This window comes from Phacochoerus africanus, chromosome 9 (genome assembly GCF_016906955.1).
Source record: "Phacochoerus africanus isolate WHEZ1 chromosome 9, ROS_Pafr_v1, whole genome shotgun sequence".
Taxonomy (NCBI): domain Eukaryota; kingdom Metazoa; phylum Chordata; class Mammalia; order Artiodactyla; family Suidae; genus Phacochoerus; species Phacochoerus africanus.
The window spans coordinates 98,541,072-98,555,475 of NC_062552.1; the positions used below are offsets into that span (position 1 = coordinate 98,541,072).

General features: G+C 47.4%; 1 long non-coding RNA gene across 2 annotated transcripts in view; it reads right to left on the bottom strand.

Annotated features, from left to right (window-relative positions):
* The window catches only part of LOC125135611 (uncharacterized), a 45,681-nt gene that overhangs the window by 13,222 nt on the left and 18,055 nt on the right, over positions 1-14,404 (bottom strand). For both annotated transcript variants that reach the window (XR_007137012.1, XR_007137011.1), the window contains exon 2: positions 9,871-9,980. This is a non-coding gene — a long non-coding RNA (uncharacterized LOC125135611). The remainder of the gene's footprint in view (positions 1-9,870; positions 9,981-14,404) is intronic.

Here is a 14,404-nt window from a genome sequence, read left to right on the forward strand (position 1 = left end):
CATGTGCAAAACAGAAGCAGACGCACAGATGTAGAAAACAAACTTGTGGTTGCCAAAGGAGAGAGAGAAAGGTCAAGGGACAAATTAGAGGCCTGGGATTAATAAATAGAAACTATTATATATAGAATAGATAAGCAACCAGGATATATTGTATAGAACAGGGAATTATACCCATTATCTTGTAATAATCTGTAATGAAATATGATCTACAAAAAATACTGAATAATTTGTTGTACACTTGAAAACATACAATATTTTAAATCAATTATTCTTCAACTTAAAAAAATTTTAAAGAAAAAAGTGCTTGTCATGGTACCTGATGCAGGGAGTTTCCTGCTCAGTGGGTTAAGGATCCAACGTTGTCACTGCTGTGGCTCTGGTTACTGCTGTGGCATGGATTCAGTCCCTGGCCCAGGAACTTCCACATGCCATGGATGTGACCAAAAAAAAAAAAAAGGTACTCGACACAAAAATATACAAACGGTAGCTATTAAAACTACCAGAATATCAGCAAAAGCGAGGTTATAAAAGCCAAATCCACTGGAAACAGACATCTCTTCTTCAACCAACTGTATGGCACCTGCAGACTAATCTAATAGTGACCCCAGATAATCTAAACGTATAAATAATCCAAAAGATCAAATAATCCATATAAAATTATTTACAACGGGGTTTCTAGCATAATAAAAACTTTGTGCTTCAAAGGACACCACCAAGAAAGTGAAAAAACAACCCCCAGATTAAGAGAAGTTATCTGAGAATCATACAACTGACAACTACTTGTATTCACAGTATATATAAAACTCTTAAAACTCAATAATAAAAAGACAACATAATTAAAAGATGTGCAAAGTATCTACATAGACATTCCTCCAAGGACGATGTACAAAAGCACATGAAAAGAAAAACTCAGCCTCATTAACTAGCAGAGAAATGTAAATCAAAAACACAATGAGGGGAGTTCCCATCGTGGTGCAGTGGTTAAGGAATCCGAATAGGAACCATGAGGTTGCGGGTTCGATCCCTGGCCATGTTCAGTGGGTTAAGGATCCGGTGTTGCCGTGAGCTGTGGCGTGCGACGCAGACGTGGCTCAAATCCCGCATTGCTGTGGCTCTGGCATAGGCCGGTGGCTACAGCTCCAATTGGACCCCTAGTCTGGGAACCTCCATATGCCATGGGAGTGACTCAAGAAAAGCCAAAAAGACAAAAAAGACAAAAAAACCAAAAAAACAAAAAACCGTAATGAGGGAGTTCCCATCATGGTGCAGTGGAAATGAATCTGACTAGGAACCATGAGGTTGCAGGTTTGATCCCTGGCCTCGCTCAGTGGGTTAAGAATCCAGCATTGCTGTGAGCTGTGGTGTAAGCCAGCAGCTGTGGCTCCTACTTGACCCCTAGCCTGGGAACCTCCATGGGCTGTAGGTGGAGCCCTAAAAGACAAAAAAAAAAAAAAAAAAAAAAATTTTTACAATGAGATCCTGCCAAGTAGCATTGAGAACAATGTCTAGATACTTATATTGTAATAGAACGAAGGGTGGGGAAAAAATGTATACATGTAAGTTTATCTTGGCCCCCATGCTGTACAGTGGGAAAAAAAAGCCAATGAGGAGTTTCCTTGTGGCACAGCAAGTGAAGGACCCAGCACTTCCACTACTGCAGCTCTGGTCACAGCGGTGGCATAGGTTCAGTCCCTGGCCTGGGAACTTCTGCATGCTGTGGGCATGGCCAAAAAAAAAAAAAAAAGCAATGGGATACCACATCACATCTTCACATCCACTAAAATGATAATTAAAGAGCCAAATAATAACAAGTGTTGGCAAGGATGTGGGGAAATTGAAACTCTCATACACTGCTAGTGAGAATGTAAAATGCTGCAGCCACTCTGGAAAAGTCAGGCAATTCCTCAAAAAGAGAAGCACAGTATTACCACATGACCCAGCAATTCCACTCCTAGGTATGTACCCAGGAGAAATAAAAACATATGGCTGTACAAAATTTTGGAGACTAATTTTCAGAGCAGCATTATTTATAATAACAAAAAAATAGAAATAATACAAATGTCTGTCAACTGATAAATGCATAAACAAAACATGATATATCCATACAATGGAATATTATTTGGCTACAAAAAGGAATAAAGTACTGACACATAACACAATATGAATAAGCCTTGAAAACATGGTAAGTGAAAGAAGCCAGTCACCAAAGACCATATATTGCATAATTCCATTTAGATGGAATGTGCAGAATAGGCCAATCTATAGAGACGGGAAGTAGATTTGTGATTGCTTAGGGTTGGTGGGGGTGGGGGTCACTGCTAATGGCTATGGGGTTTCTATACGGGGTAATGAAATGTTCTAAAATTGATTGTGGTGTTGTTTGCACAACTCTGAATATGCTAAAAATGACTGACTGGTACACTTTCAGTGCGTAGATCACACGCTATGTGAATCATATTCCAGTAAAGCAATGGGGGTGGGGAGAGGGAGGAGACAAATGGAAGAGGGAAGGAAAGAAGTTGAAAGAGCTGCAGAACAGGAAGCAAGCCAACTTTTTCTAAGTTGCCAAGAGAACCAGCCCGGTCCTTAGCGAGAGCAGGTGAAGGTTGCCACAGAGGACTTTGAAATCCTGCCTAGTGTCAAAGACAGGGTCAGCAGGTGCCCAGCCATCCCAGAGCAAGTGGTCCATTTCAGCTACGTCTGCATGTTCTGAGAATTCAAGCCCCCTTGTAATGAAATAATTCAATTTAGTGGATTAGTGGTCTGCAGGACAAGCAATCCACTCAACACGCTCTCCTGCATCCAATATGAGCCTTGTTTCTCAAAGCTTTAAGCCACAGGACATTGGGGCTGTAGAAGACAATGCCCTGGATGGAGTCAGAAGACTTGGGTTGTAGTCTTAGATTTGCCACCATGAGCTGGGTGGCCTCAGGCAGTTCATGGCAGCCCAGCTCATCTGTGGCACCTGTTAAGAGTACCAGGCCCTGCCTCTGAAGGTTCCAAATGAGACGTTTTGAGAAGAACACCAAGAATTTTCTTTTTTTTTTTCTTTTGTCTTTTTGCCTTTTCTAGGGCCGCTCCCGAGGGATATGGAGGTTCCCAGGCTAGGGGTCGAATGAGAGCTGTAGCCGCTGGCCTACACCACAGCCACAGCAACGTGGGATCCTTAACCCACTGAGCAAGGCCAGGGATTGAACCTGCAACCTCATGGTTCCTAGTCAGATTCGTTAACTACTGCGCCATGACGGGAACTCCAGAATTTTCATTTTTAATAAGGAATTCTATCTGTACAGCAAAGGAAATTATTAACAAAATTAAAAGGGAAGGGGAAGAAACATTTGCAAATTGTATATCCAATAAAGGGTAACATCCAAGAGATATAAAGAACTCATACAACTCGAAAACAAAAAACCAAGCAGTCCCTTTAAAAAATGGGCAGAGAAACTGAGCAGACATTTTTCCAAAGAAGACACACAAATGGTCAACAAGTACATGAAAAAGTCTTCACTGTCACAAACCACTGGGGAAAATGCAAATCAAAACCACAGCGGGATATCACCTCACGCCTGTTAGAATGGCTAATAGCAAAATGATAAGAGACAGAAGGTGCTACTGAGAATGTGGTGGGAATGTTTATCGGTTAGCCGCTGTGGAAAATAATGTGGAAGTTCCGCAAAAAATTAGTAGAACTACCATTCCACTTCAGGGTATATATCCTAAGGAAATGAAAACACTTTCCTGAAGAGGTGCATGCACCCCCGTGTTCATCACAGAACTATTCACGATACTCCAGACATGGAAGTAACCTAAGGGTCCATCAACAGGTGAATGGATAAAGAAAAGCAGTGTATGTATACAACGGAATATTATTCAGCCAAAAAAAGGAAATCTTGCCATTTTAGATCACCTGGATGGACCTCGAAGACATCGTGCTAAGTGAAATAAGTCAGGCAAAGACAAACACTCTATGATCGCACACGTGGAATCTAAAAAACCCAAACTCATAGAAACAGAGAACAGATTGGTTGTTGCCAGAGGCTGGGGTAGGGAGTAGGGGAAGAGGGTGAAGGTGGTCAAAAGGTACAAACTTCCCATTATAAGATAACTAAGTTCTGATGATCTAATGTACAACAGAGTGACTATCGTTAGCAATACCGTATTACATATTTGAGAGTAGCTAAGAGGGTACATCTCAAAGTTCCCATCATAAGGAAAAAAACTGTAACTAGGAGAGGTGATGGATATGAACTTAGCCTATTGTGTGATCATTTCCCAATATACACATATATCAAATAATTATGTTGTACACCTTAAACCCATACGATGTTTTATGTCAGGTAAATCTCAATAAAACTAGATAAAAAGGCAATCCCAGGTGATTCTGCTACAGAGTCAGATGAGAAACGCTGGACCAGATGCTTCCTGTGTTTTCTTTCAGCCTGAGAACTATATGGGAAGAGGGTTTGATTGAAGTCCAGAAAACACATATAACTCCTCCCCACTTCTTTTCCAGTCAAAGATTCCTACCTCCAATCAAAGATCTTCCCCAGGGTAAAGTCTATGCAATTCAGTCTGGCTGTACCCAGAATTTTCCTCACCAGCTCCAACCCCCCCTCCTGGTTCTCTGCTTGCTATGCTCATAAAGCAACCAATCCTGGGTTCCCCACCCAAAAGGAAAGTCCCTCGTTTAAGGGTTAAGTATGCTCCATGTACACACACACACTCACACTCGCACATACATGCACATGACTATGAGCTAATCTATTGAGTAGTTAAATACTTCTATTCATGCAATACTTTGCCAAAGTGAACTCACTGAGCCTACAGATGGATACATCAAGTCAGAAATAAAGGGGAAACACCGGGATCAACCCAAAAGATAAATTGTGAATTGGATCAGTGGCTCTTCCTCTCGCTGTGTTGTGGAGGCACGTTATTAGCTGTCTGGACATGCCCAGTATCTGGCAACACCCCACCCCCCCCACCCCCCACCCCGCACACACATACATGGCATCCCCACAATGCCCCTCCCCCATCAGGCAGGCAGCAGAGATGACCTTGACACGTCTCATACCTAAGCCTTTAGCACTAAGACTCGTGATTGCGCTCAGGATTCTGAGCTTTGGGCAGAAAAAACAAACTTTCCCTTTGGCTCTCCCACATGGTACCAGCTGGCGAGCCCACAGAACTTCTGCCAGTTCACTCACACAGTGTTCTGTGCCACCCCAGTCCCTGCTGCCCCCTCCCACCCCCTCCACAGCCCAGCCTCCTGTTTGGCAGAATAGGAATGGCCAAGCCAGCAGTCAGCCCTTTGGAGGAAGAAGGAACTGGCAGAGGACATTTCCCCAGAGAAGTTAAGTAGGAATGAGGCAGGATTTGATAGCTGACCTAAGTGGCCCAAGGAGTCAGGTCTGATGGAAGGCACGTGCTGGGAAACATACATCGCTAAGTATTTATTGAGATTGGCCATGTGACAGGTGCAATTCTAGCTGCTAAGCTTACAGAGTTGAGTCAAAGCGGTTCTTGTCTTCAAAGACCATACCTTCTACTAGAAGATACAGGAGTTCCCATAGTGGCTCAGCGGTAACGAACCCCAACTAGTATCCATGAGGATGTGGGTTCGATCCCTGGCCTCGCTCAGTAGGTTAAGGATCTGGTGTTACCATAAGCTGTTGCTGTGGCTGTGGCATAGACCGGCAGCTACAGCTCTGATTATTGGACCCCAGCCTGAGAACTTCCACATGCCGCAGGTGCAGCCCTAAAAAGCAAAAAAAAAAAAAAATGTGAGCCTCTATATACACAGCCCACCACCACATGTAGGGGGTCTCAGCAACAAAACAAGGTTGTGAGATTCTGCCCCCACACAAAGACTGCACACAGAGTCTTTAATGAATAACATCACCCTTAATCTCTAAGAGAAGTAAAATAAACGGTGGTAACTCAGAGCACAAGGACCCAGGTCTCCAACACAATCATGCCATTCCTTTAACGCACTGTGAAAGCAGCAGACAGTTTAGGACACATCTGTAATTTCACAAGATGCTTTCTGCACCCTGAAGCAGAAACCCTTTTGTCTGCGTGCTTTGATCATATGGAACAGAAAGTTCACTTCATTTGCAGAAATGGCATCAGCATGAGTATCCGTAATGATGTAGTTTTGTGATGCGGGGCTGTCCCTAGACCCCGCTGCGACCCCATGGTGTGACAGACTGGGAGAGAGGGAACCTGCCTCTCCTCTGCTCACTGTCCATCAGAGCTTCGCAGCAGCCTGGACCCAACTGCCCTGTTCCAGGCCCTCGGTGCCCTCTACCTGCTGTCTACCGTGCCCCGGGGGGAATGAATGATTTTTAGAGGAAATCTGAAATGTAAGCCAGTGTCATCAGTGACATTAGTTTACACCGAATTCAAAGTCTGTGCCCTGGTTTGAGAGCCTAAGGCTCTGAGATGGCTTATCCCTTTCAGGTGAAATAAATTCATGGGCTTTGTGACCGCATTGACTTCGCTTTAGAGAACTCCTCCCTTTATTCCTGGAACCATCGGTGTGATCTAAAGAGTGAGGCTGCTGGTAGAGGTCCCCCGGGGCTCACGTGGCTGATCCCCTTTTTGTTTATTAAGGTCATATTCATGCACGTCTGCCCTGAAATGCCCAGCACAGGGCTGGGACAGGCAGAAAAGCTATTTGACACCAACCACAGGCCTAAACTGTCTCTAATTTATACTAACCCTATCAACACTTTTCTCTTGCCCAGAATTCCATATTCATATGCATATGAAATTCATACCTCTATGAAAATTGTCTGAGCAAATAGGTTGCAAGTTTGCAAGGGTGATCTACTGTACGTAACTAAAGTCCAGACATCTGAACAAAATCTCTTGAGGAAGAAACAGAGTTCTCTACGTGTGAACACGGCCAGGGTTCCACAGGCTTGTAGCGGGCACAGCACGCATCTCTTACCCCTGTCTCGCCCTCTCTCCTTTCCCCGACACCTGACCCCTTTTGGCCCCACCCCGAAAGATCACACACATTTAGCAACAGTTCTCTTTCCCATGTGACCAGGCAATAGCTGAAATGTCACCAGGAAACATCCAGACGAACAGAATTTGAAGGAAGCTGGATTAGATTGGTCTGTAATAAGAACACAGCAAGGCAGAAAGGTTTTCAGCATCACATACCTGTCTAAACCGTGACCCTGGAGCTCCAGGCTCACGTGCCATCCAAAGCACCCCCCACCACCCAGGACTAAGAGATGACATATTTCCCGGGGTCCTTGGAGCCCAGTGTGGACCCCACAGGAGAAAGCCACTTCCTCATGTCACTGAGCTGCTATTGTCAGGTCTGAGGGAAACAGTCACAGCTCAGGCTAGTGCGATCTAACCCAGGCCATGCGCCCCAATGACAGCTAGGCATGGCTTTCGAAACCTAAATCATATCTTCCTTGAAACAGAAGAAGAAGTTGGAGCGTGTCTCTTTCAAGCCAAGCACAAGAGGCGGCATGAGTATCCTGGGAATTGGCCCAGGATACAAGCCTCCCCTCTGCCTCCAGGGGTTGGAACCCGGCCCTTCTAGCAGGTGGCTGAAATGCGCCAGCCTTCCCTTGCACCTGGATGGTGATTCCTAGCCTGTGTGTTCCTCTCCAACCCAGAACACAAATAGACAGTCTACTGCTCTGACCTTTAGAACGTCATTTCCCTTCTTTGAAAGATGCTCATGTACTACTTCGGAAAAAGACGCGTGCTTCGAATTTTTCTTTGGCTTGGAAGGACTTTAGCTTTCTTCTGGGGCACACCCACATCCTCCTGCTCCCTGTGAAATGCCTCCCCTGATGGCACCCACAAACCCCACCTCCCAGCATCAGCCTCTAATGCGCCCCCTCCTTCAGCCTCCTTGTCCCACCTGACATGGAATCCTTTAATTTCTGCTTCATTTCATCTTCCTGCCTCCACCTTTGAGGAGGTCCAGAGCGTGGCTATTGGAGTCATATCCCTGCCTGGGACCAAAGGCCTCCAACACTATCCAAATACATTCATTTCCTGCTTCAAACATCTCGACAGCTCCCTCTGGGCGTTGAAATTCACCCAGTTCAGGAGTTCCCATTGTGGCGCAGTGGTTAACAAATACGACTAGGATCCATGAGGTTGCGGGTTTGATCCCCGGCCTTGCTCAGTGGGTTAAGGATACGGCGTTGCCATGAGCTGTGGTGTAGGTTGCAGACGCGGCTCGGATCCAGCGTTGCTGTGGCTCTGGTGTAGGCCGGCGGCTACAGCTCTGATTCGACGCCTAGCCTGGGAACCTCCATATGCCTCGGGAGTGGCCCTAGAAAAGGCAAAAGGCAAATAAATAAATAAATAAATAAATAAATAAATAAATAAAAGAATTCACCCAGTTCAATTCCACAAAGTGTGTCTTAGACTCAGAGCATGCCAAGCTAGTGCTGAGGACAGAAAGGTGAACGAGGCGGGGTCTGTGGCCTGAAAGGGGTGGTGGGAGCCTGCCCGTGGCAGTAACACTTAAGTGAATGTGGCTTCATGTGAGAAGCACTGATGTGAAAGGAATTCTAAGACATTTTGGAATTCTGGGGGCCTGGAATTTCTTCTGCGGAAGAAACTACAGATGACTGATGGCATGTGAGCTGAGGCTTAAGGGGTAAAGAGGCATTTGCCAAGTGGATACTGACGAAAGGGACGCTGAGGGATTTTTCAGGAAAAGGAAAGGACTTGGACAAAGGCAGGGAATCATAGACGCCCCTGAGAGGGGGCGGGGGGAGGGGGGATCAGGGCTTCCGAACAGGTAACCATTGGCCCTGGCCATCACTGTCATGTGCCACACATACCATCTCAAGCTGAAGACCATCAGAATTAGGTCGAAGTGCAGCACTCTGTCCCAGCTGCAACACCCGGTAGGAAGGAAGCCAGTCATCCAAAAACAAACCCAATTCAAGATGCCTCCCTCCTCCTACAGACCTTCTGAGGGGCTGTGGAAGGGCAGAAGAGGAGGAAATGTCCAGCCCTGATGCCCAGAGACACTAAAAGGAAGCCCATGGACCAGTCTTCAGTGGCATCTCTCCTGGGATGAGGCATTCCCGCAGTCCTTGGATGACGATATCCAGTGACAGTGACCACTGATGCCCTGGAGACGCATCCCTCATGCTGGCTGCTCAGAACTAACCAAGTGGCACAGGAGGCCAGCGATGGACCATCAAGGGCATTGTCCCTGAGCACAGAGAGCACCCAGTGAGTGGCAGCGAATAAGAAAGTTGAGTCTATGACAACTTCGGGTCACAGCAATAACTGAGCTCTTCAGACAGTAAAGTCACGGGTATGGGCTGGTGCCAATGGGGTGGGTTCAGATAGACGAGGGGGGCTGAGCTGCTCCATGGAAGTCGGGTGGATTGGGACAATAATAATAAAAAAAAAGAGAGAGAGAGACAAAGAGCAAGCTGAAGGAACGCCAGCAGCTAATGCATGAGCCAGGTCACATGGTCCCTCAGACCTGGAAGACATCCCATGGCTCATTCCATCCAAATTCTATGCCATCGCAAGAGCCCTCCTACCCCTCCTGCAGTGCCCCCACCATGCAGGCTCTTAACTGGCCGCCATCAGGGAGCCGCCGAAAGGAAGTGAATGGAGACTGGGCAGCAGACACAAATCTCTCTATGCCCTCTCCCCCGATGGGGATGTCTTTCTCCAGGAGGCCCACTCCCTAAATCTTTAAATCTGGCTTTGGGGCTCAGGGGACAACCCTTCCCCCAACCCCATATCTCAGCAGAAACACCATCCCCACCCAGGGCGATAGCTTTGCCCAGCAGGATGGAAGCAATCATTGCCTCCTTCCTGGGCATCCATATTCATGGGAGTCGTTGGAGCTCTGACCTGTAGCCCTGTGCAGGATGCCAGCCGGGGAGCCAGGGCTGATGGTCCCCAGAAGGGCACTTCAGGAATTAGCCCACAGCCATCTGCGTCTCCTCCAAGTAACTCGGGCCCTGGGAGGAATAAACAGCTGTTGTCACTGCAGGCCCAGAGCAGCATGAAAAAGGTTGAGGAGGAGGGGGGGGTGGGGGTGGGGGCGGCACCTTTCGGAGCCAAGGCTGCTCCTGAGAGTGTTTGAAGGTTATAAGTGTGGTTATAATCATGCCGTTAGCCAAGTGCAGGTGGAGAATGAAGTGGCTTTGAAATTGCTTTCCTGAGAAAGCAGATCCTGTGTTGGCCTAATCTACACATACGATCCCTTTCAAGTAGGTCTTCAGCCTCCTACACCACCAGGAAGGTGGGGCTTGGGTCCCCAGCTAACCCCAGTCAGAACTCTGCCCCTCTATGGCCCTCAAAGGGGATCAGGGCTGCCAGCCAATGCCCTGCCCTCTACCTGTTCCACCTGCCCCGTGTGAGCAAGCACAAGCCGGGGGGGCCCTTCTCATACACCCGGCCAGCATCCAGAGACACTGCTGGCTCATATGTACATCTTTTTAGTTCACAGAGAGGTCCCCTCATTCTGCACCCCAGGTTGGGCAATGTCCTGTGCCCAGTCTGGCCATCCTGTCCCCTTCAGTCTTCCTAAGGGGACTCGACAGACCCTCATTTCTGGGGAGGCCTCCTGATGAAAGAAGGGTCCTCAGAGTCCCCATAGATGAAGCCCCCTGCCCACACCCTCTTCTTCTGAGGCTGCAGAAAGAGGAAGTGACACTCTCACCTGCTTCTCCTGCAAGGTCCTGGTCTTTGTTCACGGCACCCCCAGCCACCCATCTCCCCATCAGAGTTTCTGTCTGATGCTCCCTGTCATCCTCTATCCTTGCAGCTCTTCAGCCCAACCATCCCCCCCTCCCCACTTCCACTCCAGTCGTTTCTGGCTCCCACTGCAGCAGCCTACCCAGGCCTCTGCATGCAGCTCTGTCTCCCTCCAGGCCGTTTCCCACACTGCAGCCAGAATCATCTCCCAGAAACTTCAGGTCTGATAGTCCAACACCTCTGATCCATCTTCCATAGCTCTCATCCTTAGGATGCTGTCCCAATGCCTCCGCTAATTCCTTTGAGCGCCACGAGCCTGTGCTGTGGCCGTGGTGCCTGGTAGGTCTGCCTTCCCGCGCTAGCAGCTTTTGCACGTGCTTCTGCGTCCACCTGGAATGCTTTTCCTTCTCCTCCCTGCTCAACTAACTCCTATCCTTCCTTCAGAGCTTGGTTCAGGTCTCCCCCCACTCCAGGAGGCTTCTCCGATCCCTCTTTCCCCCACACTTGGGATAAGGGCCCCTTTTATGGACTTGCTGCAGTGTAGTAGTATGTGTTTCTCTCTCTCCCTGCCGTCTATACGCTCCTTCAGCACAAGGATGCTGTTGTAATCAACGCCGGATCCTCATGCCTATTACAGCATGTAGCACTTTAAAAGCATTTCAGGAGTTCCTGACGTAGCTCAGTGGTAATGAACCCAACTTGTATCCATGAGGAGGCAGGTATGATCCCTGGCCTTACTCAGTGGGTTAAAGATCCGGCATTGCTGTGAGCTGTGGTGTAGGTCGCAGGCATGGCTCTGATCCTGCTTAGCTGTGGCTGTGACGTAGGTCAGCAGCTGCAGCTCCAATTCGACCCCTGGCCTGGGAACTTCCATATGCTGCTGGTGCAGACCTAAAAAGACAAGAAAAAAAAAAAGGCATTTCAAAAGCATCAAATGGTTGAACTCATGATAGAAAATAAAGGAAGAGGTTGAAAAGCAATCCATGACCCAAAGGGCCAATGGCTTGGGGTGAGATATTGGACATGAAGATGGGAGAATCTGTGTGGGAAAAGATGGCAGAGGAGTTTTGGGCATTAAGACGGGAGAATGGATGCATGTACATGTATAACTGAGTCACTTTGTTATAGAGCAGAAATTATCACAACATTGTAAATCAACTATACTTCAATAAAAACTTTTTTAAAAAATGAAAAAAGAAAACAAAAAAAGCTGGGATAATCACGCATATAAATCACACGTGCACACCTAAGAACTGTTTTCGAATGGAGTACCTCCAGCTTCAACTCAAAGTTTCCCCTACACTTTGACTGGTGTATTCCCCTTGGATCCACCCAATCAAATGTGTTGACTTTTGGTTCTGTGAGTCCTATCACAGACCCAAGAGATAACATTTGGTAATTAACACATAGTGTAGCCTCCCTAGTGTTGGATGAATGACTTGGCTATGATGCAAGGACTAAGAGCATAATCATAGCCTCCACCCCACACTGTCCCCTTACCACGGGAACTCTGACATTGAAGATGTGCTTTTCAACCCTGGGTTGGGTGAAATAACCTTGACACAGTCGTTCACTCTTTCCAAGTGGGATGATGGGAGTGATGCAAGAACACAATCTTCTGAGCTGGTGTTTTCTGGTTTCTTGAATAAGTGAAGAGAGGCCAAATGAATTACATCCCAGCTCACAAAGTGGAAACTGCTCTGACTGGCTCAGGCTTCTTGGGCCAGTTTTTCTGTCAATCCCTCCTTGGTGCCCCCGGGCCTCCCCAGGTCTCTTTCACAAGCTGGCAGATGTTTTCAGCGCCCTGCTGGCAAAATGACATACAGATGATCACCCATATGGTGTCAGTTTGGATCTGCCTCCTGGAGAAAATTCTGGAAGCCCACTCATCTATGAAAGACACCCACCAGCTTCCTGCACTAGGTCCAAAGCTGACTGCTCAGGAGGACACAGGTGGGAAGCAGGTGTTTCACATAAATGGACCACCTTCTGCTAATCACCACCAATCGAGCCAGTGGTGCAGGAGAAAACAAAATGAGACGGAATCATCATCCAAGTAAACTGGTGGCCAAGGAGGCAGGAGATGGGTCCAGATTCTCCTAACACAAATAGCCATATTTTAGGCAAGCTTTGCTTCAGAGCACTCCAGAAACCTGGAGACAGCGTGTGGGAGACTTCAGATTCCATTCCAGATGATACAATATCTGGAGGTGTTCAGTCTCTTGTGTTCAGTCTAATCAGGGTCTGTAATAGCTGCAGTGAAGTCTGGCCTAAGGTTTCGGCCAACCTCTCAGGGGGCTCTGAAGCTGGGAAGCCTCTCAGAGTTACCTTGAACTGAGACAAGGTGTCTGAGATGAAGTTCAGACATCCCTAATGTTGACCAGTCATTGGAAGGAGGGAAAATGGACGTGACCTTGGACAAGGTAATTATCTTCCACCGGGGGCAATTCTTCCAACAGCTGGAGGGATAAGTCCTTCAATCCTGAGGAATTCCAAGCAGCACATCAAAGCATCTACTTCTTCTCCCTTCTGCATCGTCTCCACCATCGCAATGAAAGAAAAGACATGTCCTGGGTGCCTTCCTTCTAAACATCTCCCCCAGCCACCCTCTTCTCTCCTTCCATCTTGCCACTAGTTCAAGTCTCAGAATTACTCAGCTCAACTAGGTCTTCAACATGCTCTCCCTGTGACCCTCTCCAGTCTATACTCCGCACGGCTGCCACATGACCGTCTTATGTTTCTGAGACAAATCTGAGCCTGTTGCTCTACAGTTTAAAACTCTTCAGCAACTGTCTTCAGAATAAAACCTGAGTTCTCTACAGGATGAAATCTGAATGTCAGATCACAGAATTCCAGATCCTTCATGACCTGGTCCCTGTTGACACCTGTGTCCTCCTGCCTCTCCATCCCCACCCGTGGACTCTGCCTTTAGCCTTTCTCATGACTTAATGCTCCCTAAGAATTCCTTCAGACATGGGGTTCTTTGTTCAGGAAGGTCTTTCTAATCTCTACCCTCTCTGATCTTTATGACTCATTGCGGGGCTCACTCTATCCTGGAGCAATATGCCCATCATGATCCATCCACAGTCCCTACCCCACCCTCACCCCTGCCCCCAGGTCATCTTGCTCTTCCCCCCATCCCAGCGTTCACAGCTCTCTCATAATGACCTAACGCCTTGTCCCCTGTGACACACCAAGATCCTTGAAAATAAAGGCTGTTATCATAGTCTTTATAATATCCCCCAGGAGTATCATAGTACGTAGCACATAATAGGCACTCAGTAAATATTTAATGAATGAATCAAGTGGTCAACCAATGAGAATAAGAGAATAAGTTGGTAATGTTATCAACTTGATGCCAAAACAAGATACTTGAAGAGACTTATCCACCCAGTAGGGGCATAATAGCCCCAGGAATGGACCGATTGAATCCTCACACCAGGCCAACAGCCCCGGGAGAGTGTTAGGACTGTGTGCAGCCATGATGCCCCATGACCCCTGAGCATGGTGTTAATATAAACTGAGGGTCAGCAGTGTCTCTGTGGGCTGTGTTCGTGAGAGGCCCACTGGGGCTCTCCTAACATTCATGCCAAACCCCTCCTCCCACGCATTCCTGCGCTGCAGAGACTGAGCCCTGAAAACCACATCCATTTCTAGATCCCGTGTGACCTACTTTCCACCAGAC